This window comes from Xiphophorus hellerii, chromosome 9, assembly GCF_003331165.1.
Source record: "Xiphophorus hellerii strain 12219 chromosome 9, Xiphophorus_hellerii-4.1, whole genome shotgun sequence".
Classification (NCBI taxonomy): Eukaryota; Metazoa; Chordata; class Actinopteri; order Cyprinodontiformes; family Poeciliidae; genus Xiphophorus; species Xiphophorus hellerii.
This window is the reverse complement of record NC_045680.1, coordinates 31,832,819-31,845,261: the sequence shown is the minus strand read 5'-3', so window position 1 is coordinate 31,845,261 and position 12,443 is coordinate 31,832,819. Positions and strand designations below refer to the sequence as shown.

General features: G+C 43.7%; 1 protein-coding gene and 1 non-coding gene across 4 annotated transcripts in view; one reads left to right on the top strand and one right to left on the bottom strand.

Annotated features, from left to right (window-relative positions):
- The window catches only part of LOC116725779 (phosphatidylinositol 3-kinase regulatory subunit gamma-like), a 57,850-nt gene that overhangs the window by 11,656 nt on the left and 33,751 nt on the right, over positions 1-12,443 (top strand). The window lies entirely within an intron of this gene.
- Positions 5,954-6,025, bottom strand: trnad-guc (transfer RNA aspartic acid (anticodon GUC)). The gene has a single exon. It is a non-coding gene; the product is annotated as a tRNA-Asp (tRNA).

Below are 12,443 nucleotides of genomic sequence, written 5' to 3'. Positions count from 1 at the left end.
ATGCTGCGCACACACACACACACACACACACACACACACACACACACACAGCGTGAGATGCTGCACCAACCAGAGCGCAGCATCAGGTCTGCAACATGATTGTTTTTGTCTCTGATGGACAATAGAAGATGAAAGAAGCAGCGATGAGGGAAAACGACGACCATCTTTTCTTCTTCTCTTGTTTTTTTGTTCGTCTCTTGTTCCTCCTCTTCCTCCTCTTCCTCCTTGCTGATGTTTTGAGTTTTCCTCCAGGTTCTGTCCTAACGGGCGTCTTTTGAAACCAACAGAAACATCCAGAAATGTGAAAATTTGTGAGTTTTTTAGTTTGATTTGATCAGAAACTTCCTGCCTGGTTTAAATCTCCGGTTTGAATTTGCTTCTTTGTTTCCTTCATTTCTCTGGAGCTGAAACTTTCCTCCAACTGTAAACATTTTAAAGCTCAGATGATCTGTGGCGTTCCTCAGACAGAGGATTATTTCTATGCTGACGACTCTGTTGTACGTTTAGATAAAATTTCATGTCAGGAAGTTTCTTGACATGAACCGCCAGATTAAAAGACAAACAGGAGAAAGGTCAAACTGAGGAAGAGGAGGAGGATGAAGGTTGGGATGGAGGACGCTGAGCTTCTGCTTCTGCTATCAGCTGCTTCGTTTGCTGGAGGAAAATCTCTAAAACATGTCAGTCCCTCCCTCACTTCCTGGAAACTCCAGACCATGAGACGCTCTGACCAATCAGGTCGCAGCTGACTCCACCCCCACTCCCAGCCTGAGGCCTCACCTTTGACCCCAACAGCCACCGGTCGTTTCAGACATCCAGCTAGCTAAATATCACATCATGCTGAGCTTCCACTCTTTCTTATAAAGTTACACTTTCAAGAAACATGTAAAAGTTGTTTTGTTGCCTTACCAGAGGCACCGCCATGTTTGGACCGCAGTCCATCCGGACTTTCTGCCAGGACTGTTCTTGTTCGCCAGACGGTGACGGAGTGCGGACAGAGACTGGAGACCGTCCTGGAATCTCCGAGTGTCCCTCAGATCAACTAGCAGAACCTGAACCGGGTCGGTCAGCAGAACCGGACCAGTCCCCGCCCTGGGCCAGGCCAACGTCTGTTCTGAGGTACAGAACGGTTGGTCACATGACCGAACCGCCTTCATTGCAGACCGGCTCCAAACCGACTCCAAACCGACTCTTCCAAGCCTTTCCATGTCTTCTAAAGTTAATCAGCCAGGTTTCCTGACCTCTGACCTCTGACCTCACCTGTGATGTTTTGCTTCCAGCGACGAGAATCCGGAGAATCGCGTCCGGATCTTGGAGGCTCTGGTTTCCTCTCCAGGTAGGACGGACTCTCTGCCGAAAAACCCGGCCCGGATCCGGAGCTGATCCAGATGTTCTGTCGGGCTGAACCGCAGCTGGAGGCTTGACCTTGACGTTGACCTCTGGGGACGGTTGGACCTGGAGGATCTGTCAGACTGCAGCGCTGGTGAGAGGTCAGGCTGCTGGGGGTTGGGCAGGTCAAGGTTAAAGGTCAGCCTGTCTCGGTGGACGCTGTGGTTCTGGTGGCTGGATGACATCAGTTTGATTTTCTGACTCCGTTATTGTTTGGTGATTCTTCTGGACCTTTCAAACGACGTTCAGTTTGGATCAGAACCACCTGTGACCCGGGATCATGAGGTCATGAGATGGAACGATGCTTTTGTGATCATAGGAAAATGTGGAAAGTTCTGGCGCTGTGACCAGCTGAACATTTTAAACTCTTTCTGGACATTTCTGCGGTTTCGTCAGATTTCGGTCAGGAACAGAAACGGTTTTCTGAAGAAGCTCGGGTTTCTGACTCGCACGCCTCCATTCGTTTGCTGATGAATTGAAAGAGAATCTGTTCAACATTCAGCATCTAGTTGTGTTTCCATAAATGTTTTTTCTTTGCAGTTTGAAGCATCGCATCAGAAAAAGTTGATGGAAACGGCAAAATTCAAAAGCACTTTGTCATGTTTGCAAAAAGGTTTTTCTGCTTGAGGCAAAAAGAGTTCAGGTCAAAGGGGAGACAGAAACTGGAGGTCTGAGCCTTACCAGAGGCACTAAACTCAGAGAAATTTCAAATCTCGCTGGTTAGCGACCTCTACTTCCTGTTTGCTACGCCATGCGTAGCGTCATCATCTGATGACATCACGCTCTGCTTCGCCTGTTTGATTCGCTCCAAACTGTTTCTCTTTTTTGACATTTTCAGAGTTGGCTCATAATTCTCAGAACAGAAACACGGCTGGTGTTACGATTCCTAACGTCATCAGCCGTGAAGTTTTTAACGCTGATGGGCTGAGCTTCCCTGGGTCTCCATGGTAACTGGATTAACGAGAGTCGGTTCATTCTCAGATAAAATACCTTCAGGAATATTTTCAGTGCTCTTCATAATTAGTTTGATGTTCAGTAAATGAGGCGTCTGCATCGTTTCTGTGGATCATATATGGATCATATGTGGATCATATGTGGATCATATATGGATCTCTGAGGTGAACCTTCCTGACCGTCTGACCCGATTCTAACATGTTTATTTATGTTGTTTATGTTTTTAATAAATCTGCCTCTGTTGGTTTGAATAACTTCCTGTTTCCTTGTTTTAAAATAAAATCTGATTAATGAAATAAATCCCAGTTAAACCCAAACTCATGTTTACATTAAAGTCAGTCTGAGTCCGGTTTGGACCGGTGCAGGTGGGTCATGGCGCCGGTCGCCATGGAGACGGAGCACCTCTCCTCTGAGGTCAGGTTCATGTGTGAGCATTTTACTCCCCCTTTACACAGCATTAGCAGAGGTCAGAGGTCAGCGCCGGCCTGCTGGCTGTATGTTAACCCTTCGCCTCCCAGGAGAACCAAACTCTGAGTCCGTTTGTCAAATGGACTCTGGATTTACGAGCTGCTTCTGAATTCAGTCCAGCCTGGAGGGAATGAAACTGAAACTAATTTATTTATTTATCTGCAACAAGATTCAGAATGCTTTACATAAACATATACAATTATACTGGAACCAACAACCGGACCGGACCGGACCACAACCGGACCAGAAGACGACCGAACCGGACCGGACCAGACCAGAAGATGACCAAACCGGACCAGAAGACGACCGGACCAGAAGACGACCGAACCGGACCGGACCAGACCAGAAGACGACCAAACCGGACCAGAAGACGACCGAACCGGATCAGAAGACAACCGGCCCAGAAGACGACTGAACCGGACCGGACCAGACCAGAAGACGACCAAACCGGACCGGACCACAACCAGACCAGAAGATGACCGGACCAGAAGACGACCAAACCGGACCAGAAGACGACTGAACCGGACCGGACCAGACCAGAAGACGACCAAACCGGACCGGACCACAACCAGACCAGAAGACAACCGGACCAGAAGACGACCGAACTGGACCAACTGCGGTCCAGTTGTGAACAGAAAACGTTACATTTTCCCAGCAACAAAATCAGGAGTAATCATCATCAAGTATTGAACTAAATTTGTTCCAGTTGTTATAAACTCCAACCGGCTGGTTTTTAGTCTGGATTTAAAGGAACTCAGTGTTCTGGTTCTGTTCTGATGCAGAGCAGAACCAGAACCTGATCCAGAAGCAGAAGATCTTGAATCCGTTCATCGTGTTTTATAGATTCTCTGATCCTGGAAACGTTCTTCAGCTGACAGAAGGCCGTCTTGATAACCGTCTTTATGTGGCTCTGAAGGTTCAGGTCAAAGGTCATCCTGATCTCTGGTTTCCAGCTGTGACTTTTGATCAGTAAACATCATAAAAACTCCTGAAAACTGAAACCTGAGAGTTTTCAGGGATTAAATCCAGAGATGAATTATAAATACTTTAATAAACGAATCTTTATCCGACGTTCCTAACGAGTGACGGGAATGGCTGGATGGGTTTTAGAGTAAGATCCACCTTTTGTTTGTATTTGTGTATGCATATCCATAAATGATCTATTTTAGCAGCAGATATTCATAAATATACTCATGTTTATTAATATAGATCAGATTTTGAGAGAATGTTTTTTGGTGGATTACTTTGAAACATGGATGCTGTGCTCCTTCATGTTCCTGCATTTTGATCTTTGTAGTTTATTTTGTGACTCAAGTTGAATTTTGGTGAACTGCCGCTTCGCACCGTTGGTTTTTACTGCTGAGTTTGTGCTGCAGTGTGAAATAAAGCAGAGACGAATCCACCTCAGTCATCAGAAAGCCAGGCGGCGTTAGAGTGAAGCTGCTGGAGGTTTTCAGAAACGAAGCGGCGCTTTTCCTCCGAGTTCAGCTCAGGAGGATTCTCCAGATCCACTCAGGCTAATCTTTTATTATTTAGCCTGATATTAAATTCACAAGATGCTTAGAGTCAAAGTTTGACATATGTAAATATTGTGTGTGTGTGTGTGTGTGTGGGGGGGGGGGTGTAGTTCATGGTGAAGTCACGGTCTTCTCTTTCCCAGTGGGAGGAAGAGGCAGCTTAGCATTCAGCGTAATCTGCTGCTGTGCAGGTCGACAGGAGGGCAACACACACACACATGCACACGCCCACACACACACACACACGCACACACAGCTGTAAAATGTGAAGCTGTGTAGGAAGTCATGGTTGTGTAATGAGATTAGCCGACTGACTGCTCAGCTTTCAGTTTATGGTTCAGTTTTCTGACTGATTATCATTATTAGTTATTATTGCATTTCCTGATCAGAGCCTCACTGATAGCTGGATCCAGGTGGTTCCGGTTGGTCCCGGTTGGTACCGGTTGGTCCCGGTTGGTTCCGGTTGGTACCAGTTGGTCCAGGTGGTCCCGGTTGGTTCTGGTTGGTACCAGTTGGTTCGGGTTGATCCCGGTTGGTACCATTAGTCTTCCCAGAGTCGACTGATCAGCAGAGCTGCTGGTAATGAAGTGCCTTAAACAGTTTTATCAGACGAACTGTCTAAATTTGTGTTTCTGTGAATATTGTCAAATTTTTGTGTAAATTTATTTATTTCTGAAATATTTGTTCTAAAACTTCTCAGTGCTGCCCTCTGCTGGCTGGATCTGTTGTTAGTTGATTTTTTAAAAAGATGTTAGAATCTCACAGCAACAAATTTGATCAGTTATCAATTAAAACATCAATAAGCGCTGCTCAACCCTCTCTGTCCATCTCCACTCGGCTCCGCCCCCAGTGCTTCCTGGCTCCGCCCACTTTGGTAATTTCTTTTTTCTACTTGTTTGGGGGCGGGGCTATGGCTCACTCCGGCCTTCATCAGGCTGCAGTTTGCTGATGGAAAGTTTTCTGGTAGTGCTGGTCAGAACAGGAGCAGAAATAATAGAGCTGCAGAGTTTTGTTTAATGATCCAATTGTTCTACTGCTTGTTTTTTATTTGTCATTGATTTTTACATATTTAGATGAATAAAACTGTTAGGAGCCATCATGAAAATTAAAAACTATAGAAATGGTTGGCAGGTTCCTATAAGACATGCAGAAAAGCAGGAAGTTTATCAACGCTGTGTCGTGATATGCAGCCTGGAACTTTAATAAATAAAACTGACATTTTTCTTATTATTGGGACGTTTGGCAAATAGATGCTAACTGACTAATCAGGAGAAGTTTGGTTCTGATTTAACTTCAAGTAGTGAGAAACAAACCTGGATATCTTTTGATTGGGTGTATGTAAACTTCTGGTTTCAGCTGTATTTTGTGACCTGAGGAGGAAATCTGAGCTTTTACCTTTACAAACAGTTACAAAGGTAATTTTATCATAAATTAGTGCTGAGCATTTTTTGTTTTCCTGTTACTTCTATCAAATTGTCAAACTCTGGTCTTTAGGGTGGTTTGCGTCCTGTTAGCGACGTAGCTCTGGGATTTTTATAATAATATTTTTATAATATTCCTTTATTTAATCAGGTAAACCCCATAGAGATCTAGATCTCATTTTCAAGAGGGACCTGAAACAAACTTCACTCCCCGTCGGGGAATCGAACCCTGGTCTCCCGCGTGACAGGCGGGGATACTCACCACTGTACTAACGAGGAGATAATAGGAGGGATCAGGTGTGTTGAAGCAGATCCACGTTTTACAGTCAATCATTTATTACCTCGGTACCAAACAAGCAACCAGCACAGCAGGAAAAACGCTCCATTTCAGTTCAAGAAGCGTTGGAGTCATATCCAAAACAAAAAAATCAGCCTTAAATGATCAGGCCGATCTAAACATCAGCAGGTTTAAAATGACTGGAAAGATGACAAGTTTTCAGATTTTTTCCATTAAAACCACACAGTTCATATGGGATTCTTCCCTGTTAGATCAGAATAAAGTTTTACTTTCAAAATAAAAGGCTTTATATACAGACCAATTTATGAACTTTTGCTTAAAGTGTAAAATGAAACTTTTTTAGCTGAAGATGACTTCAAGAGCAGGTTTACAGGTAGGTATCTGGAGTAAAGAATAACTTTAGTTTCCCAGCTCAGCTATCTGTGGAGTTTGGAGAAAACGTCTGTTTGACAGCAGAATGACGTGTAAATAAAAGATAACCGTAAGGAGAATAAATATTGCAGCGTTGTGTTTTTGACAGTAATGAGAGCCGACCAGGTCGAGCGTTTGTGACTCAGAGCTCCTCGTTTTACTTCTGCAGCATCTGCGTTCCCGTCCGGCTCGTTCCGCTAACGATGCCGTCAGCCAGGAAAAAATATCTTCCTGCCTGTTTTCACGCAAAACCTCAGCAGACAGAAACGCGGAGCGTTTGTTGTTTTCACCGTGAGGATTTAATACGGGACTTGTTCCACACATCAAACACGGTTCTGTTGGTTTCAGGACTGAACAGATGAAGTTTACACAGCAGTAGAAATTTCTTTCCTGCAGTTAGTTTTTAAATTATCTTTAAATAGTAAATACTGCTGTTGACTGGACTTTGCCATCCTTGACTGCACTCTTTTCATTTTGGTCCAAAAACTCAATATTTGATTATTTTTACCTGCATCAAATCTTTAAATTTAGGACCTACTCATATATGATGTTTTTTATACATTCTTAATCTTTTCTATGTTTTCATGCCCATTTTCTCCAAAGAAATCAGCATTTATTTTAAAGGTAAAACATCGAATATGCAAAGTGCAATATTTTTGTATTTAAGCCTTGACTGGGTCAAAACTGAACAACACTGACTTTTATTTATTTAACCCTAACCCTTATTTTTAGAGCAATAAGAGTTAAAAGAAAAAAATTAGGAACTAAAACATTACAGAAGTAGAGAGTTTATGCAAAATGCATATTTCCTGTTCTACATAATTTGTGACTAGAGGATAAAACATTTTATAAATAAAAATCAAATCCTGGCCAAGTTTCATAGAATTGACCTTTAATCTGACTGAGATGTTGGAAATGAAAGAAAACAAACAAGCAGGAAGTTCCAGTTTGACTTAAACAGTCTGATAAAAATGGGAAAACAAAAAGTTTCTAACAATCCTTTAGTAGAAACTGGACTCACATTTCTTTACCAACAATTCTAATAATAAAAGTTTGGCAGATATAAAAAAAAGTTTTTTACTTTAATAAAATGGTTTCTGATCCTCCTGGGTTTGTTTGTGTTGTTTTAATCTGAAATTTTCTCTTTAATCTTCATCTTTAAGTCGTTTGAAATTGAAAACCAGAAGGCGTTCGGCCGTATTCCCACGGTCCGACAGGCAGACGGTTTCTTCCTACTGGATTTAAGAAACTGCAAACACGACTTCATCTGACTTTGTTCTTGATATTCTTCCATAAAGGCCATATTGATTTAACCAACAAAAACAATTTTCATTTTAGTTTTTGTACAACAGAAAATACCAACATGGGCAAAATGCTGTGGGACTCTCGCTGCGCTTACATCACAAATGTTTGGCAAATCTGTTTTTGTTAATGTTGGAAAAAAAGTAAAATTATTTTGCGAATGTGGTGCTTCATTAAATAAGAAATGTAATTAAAATCCTGTGTGAAAAAGCTTGTTTACACAATAAGTCTTTAAAAATCATGACAGCGACGGATGTAAACAGTTAATGAGATCTACTCATAATTCAGCCAAGGTGGCGCTAGCGCTCATCTATCAGCCAATCAGAGGAGACGTCAGCGTCTGAGCAACAAGCCCCGCCTACGTGGGGAAATTGTCATCTGTGATTTTATGAACTGAGATGCTGGTGGAGCCGCTGCACAATGTCTGAAAAACAAAAACAGACTTCTTCCTGACTTCCTGTCATCTTCTTTGTCGTTTCCAGCAGTAGTAACATCCGGCTGCTGATCATGTGACTCTTGTGATGCAGAAAAGTGTTTCCATTAAAGTTCTGCAAAATAAATCTACATCTTTACCTCATCAGAGCGGAGAAACGGGAGTTTTTTCTAAATTGTCCGTGTTTTCATTTAGCAAATTTATTTTTGTAATTCCAATTTGCTCGATAGTCGATGGAAAAGCAGCTAGTGTCATAAATTTGGTTAATTTTCAGGTTTATCACCCAGGCGATGTTGGGCTCCTCCAGATAATATCCATCATCTGGTTGCAGCTTCCTGTTTCCTGTGTGGAGACAGGAAGTTGCGTACGAATCCTGACGAGTCTCTGATTGAAACTAGTCGACTCGTTCCTGGAAACGTGTCAGAGTGAGAATTGGTGGATAAACTCGGCTGCTCTAGCGAGCCAGGCAGGAGATCCCCGAAGTCTTTTCTCCTGTTTTCTTCATCTTGCCCCACCATCGTCCCGTCTGTCCATCTGTCATGGCGTCCTGTGGGAGCCGCTGCTCCTGACAGCTCTGAGATCTGCTGTCATCCCGCTGCCGTCTCCCCGGAGTCGCTTTCCGTGTGTGGCGAGCTGGAATCTGATTGGCTGCGGAGCGTTGGAGGAGCTGTGTGAGCCCTAGTGGAGCGGCTCTCTGGGCCAGGCGCCGTGTTTCTGGACGAGGTTGCGTGTCCTCTTCCTGTCACGCTACGTCTCACTCTCGTCCCTTTCCATGTCAGGCGGAGGGAACGGCGGCTCCTGACATCGATGTTTGCGTGTCAGAGCTGCAGATTTCCAGCTGTGTCTGCACGCACAAACAAGGAGAGGTCAGAGGTCAGCGACTTCAGCCTCCGTGTTCTGCAGATGTCAGAACAGCAGGAGTTTTTCTGAGTGGCAGCAGATGTTGGTCCAACTTTATCAACACAGAAAAACCATCAGATGTTCGGTTTTTAAATCATATTTGTGAGGAAAAAACAAGCAGATCAATCAGATCAATCATCAGCTCAATTAGATCAATTATTACCATGAGGACAAAAATAAACCAGAAAAGTTATCGATCGCCAGACAAAATGATCGATTTTAGTTCCTAAAGCTACAGATAGTCTGAGTAAAGAAAAATAAAAAAGAAGTATGGACATAAATATATTATGAAATATATATTTCATGGTTTGGATCTGCAGACGCTCTACTGGCAGGTTCTGTTTATAAACTAACACTGTAAAAAAGTAGCAGCAATAATTTGGTTGTTTAGTCAGAAGAGCAACAAATGGAGGTTCGTGGTTCAAAGCTTCTTTCTATTTTATTCATTCTTTTATAAATATCATAGTTTCAAACTAAACAGTTGGATAGCAAGCTAAATATTTAGCTTACAAACTAAATAAGCTAAACATTTAACTTAAATATGTAGTTTTCAAGCTAAATATTTACTTAGGATGCTAATATCTAGCGTAAAACCAATATTCAGTCTGCCAGGCTCGATATTTAGCTCCAACCTAAATATCTATTTTGAAGCTGAAGCTAATGTTTATGATCTTGGAGTAAAAGGCGACTGAAGCATCGTGACGCGGCGCTACGTAGAGCCACAGCAGGTGAACGTCGATCAAACGGCCGTGATGTTCGCAGGTTGGTTGGTAGCGATGGAAACAGTTCTGGTACCAGAGCAGGAGAGGGTTCTGGATGTGGTCCAGGACTCGCTGACATTCATCGTTTCTGAGCCCAGGAGGCTTTTGCTGCTCACCGCTCCTCTGTGGGGAGTTCAGGCCCTGTGGGAATTTAGCTGGACGTTCGCCTCTCTCTCTCTCTCTCTCCTCTGCAGCTCTAAAGCTCCGACGCGTTCATGATAAAAACCAAACAGTTTCTCTCTCAGCTCAACTGAAATCTGTAGAGAGAGAGAGAGAGAGATGGAGGCAGATCAACTCCCTCTCTCTCTCTCCCCTGATACATGAGGATGCATCAGGGGTCACAGCGGGTCAGTGGGCCTGGCTGCAGGGAATGCCTCACTAATCTGATTAAATGAGTCTGAACGGCAGCCGGCCCCATCACTTCATTCATAAACTCTCCTGTCAGTCTGGAACCGTCTCCAGGTTCCTAAACGCAGATCAATCCACAATTAATAGAAAACCATCTCAGGAATTAATTAGCATTAGCTAGCTTATGCTAATGCTAGCTCTTTCTGCTGTTTCCACAGCTTTAACTCAACTCCGGTCCGCTTTAACCCGACTCCGGTCCGATTTAACCCGACTCCGGTCCGCTTTAACCCGACTCCGGTCCGCTTTAACCCGACTCCGGTCCGCGTTAACCCGACTCCGGTCCGATTTAACCCGACTCCGGTCCGCGTTAACCCGACTCCGGTCCGATTTAACCCGTACTCCGGTCCGCTTAACCGGACTTCCGGTCCGCTTACCCAGGACTCCGGTCCGCTTTAACCCGACTCCGGTCCGATTTAACCCAACTCCGGTCCGCTTTAACCCGACTCCGGTCCGCGTTAACCCGACTCCTGTCCGCTTTAACCCGACTCCGGTCCGCGTTAACCCGACTCCGGTCCGCGTTAACCCGACTCCAGTCTGCTTTAACCAGACTCCGGTCCGCGTTAACCCGACTCCGGTCCGATTTAACCCGACTCCGGTCCGCTTTAACCCGACTCCGGTCCGATTTAACCCGACTCCGGTCCGCGTTAACCCGACTCCGGTCCGCGTTAACCCGACTCCGGTCTGATTTAACCCGACTCCGGTCCGATTTAACCCGACTCCGGTCCGCTTTAACCCGACTCCGGTCCGCTTTAACCCGACTCCGGTCCGCTTTAACCTGACTCCGGTCCGTGTTAACCCGACAATTTTGACACCTTAAAAATTTTAATGCAATTAATCAACTTTTTTTTTTCGGAGAAACATTCCCGTTTTGTTAAGTTCTGCTTCTAAAGGATCCGATTGGACGCTAAAAAACTCTTTTGTTGTGTTCAAGTTGTGCTGAAAAGAGTTAGCCTATCAGTGTCACTGCTAGCCTAAATAGCATCTCAATGCTAGCATGTAGCAGCTAACGCTAATGTTGGTGTCCAAAGTCCAGATTTGTAAAGAAACTCTATAAATGATCAGGACTTCCTGAAACTCTTTGCTCCAACCTTCTGGCTGAAGAACAGAAACTAAATATTTCTGTTTAGCTCAGATGTCTGTTTGGTCAATAAATAAAGAGCAAAAACATTTTTTAAATGAAAATGTTGCTTATCTTTTGACTTAATGTTAATTAAAATGTGATTACTAACAAAACCTGAAATAAAGTAGATTAAATGTTTTAATCAAGTCGTTCTGCTGATTTAATTTACCTTTGGGAAGAAAAAAGTGTTTTAGTTGAACGAAAAATGTAGCTGTGGAAAGCAGAACCATGTCACTTCCTGTTAATTTGGTTCTAAACGTGTCATTTCCTGTTAATTTGGTTCTAAACGTGTCACTTCCTGTTCGTTTGGTTCTAAACGTGTCATTTCCTGTTAATTTGGTTCTAAATGTGTCACGTCCTGTTAATTTGGTTCTAAACGTGTCACTTCCTGTTCGTTTGGTTCTGACTGGGTGGCGTCACTGCGAGGCGAGAAGCTTCAGCTTTTAGAGGATCAGAGTTTATTGATGGATTTTCATGATCGATCAGCTGCAGTTGATTGTTTCCTTCATTATGTCAGATAAAGTTATTGATTATCATAAAATGTTTCCTTTCTGAAGTTTTTCCATGTGTGGAAATAAATCAGATGATCAAGAAAGTAGATAAAATACTTTGTGAGATTTTGTGTTTCTGCAGAGGGATTTTCTTTGTTCTTCATCTTTGATTAGTTTCTGTGAACCAACCAGCAGCTTCGTTGCTCAGAGCTCGAACTATTCCTCTTCCTCCGGTCCAACAGAATCTCCGTCTTCCTCTCGCTCTTTCTCTCGCTCTCTAACTTTCTCTCTGTTGCCTGCTGCCTCCATGTTGGCTGGAGGAAGACGAGGATTAGATGAAGGCCAGACGGTGTAATGCAGAAAGCTGAGCTAAGCCCTATTAGCGAGAGTCATTAGCCGTCTGGTTCTGCACGCAAACGCTCGATTATCAGGAAGAAACGGAGGAAACCTCAGCAGGGTGGAGATCTGAGTGGACGAAGGAAAAACACGGAGATACAAAGAAACCGTCCAGACTGGACCGAAACCCAGAACTCAGCAGAACCAAACCGCCGGGTCACTTTTATTTATCTGATT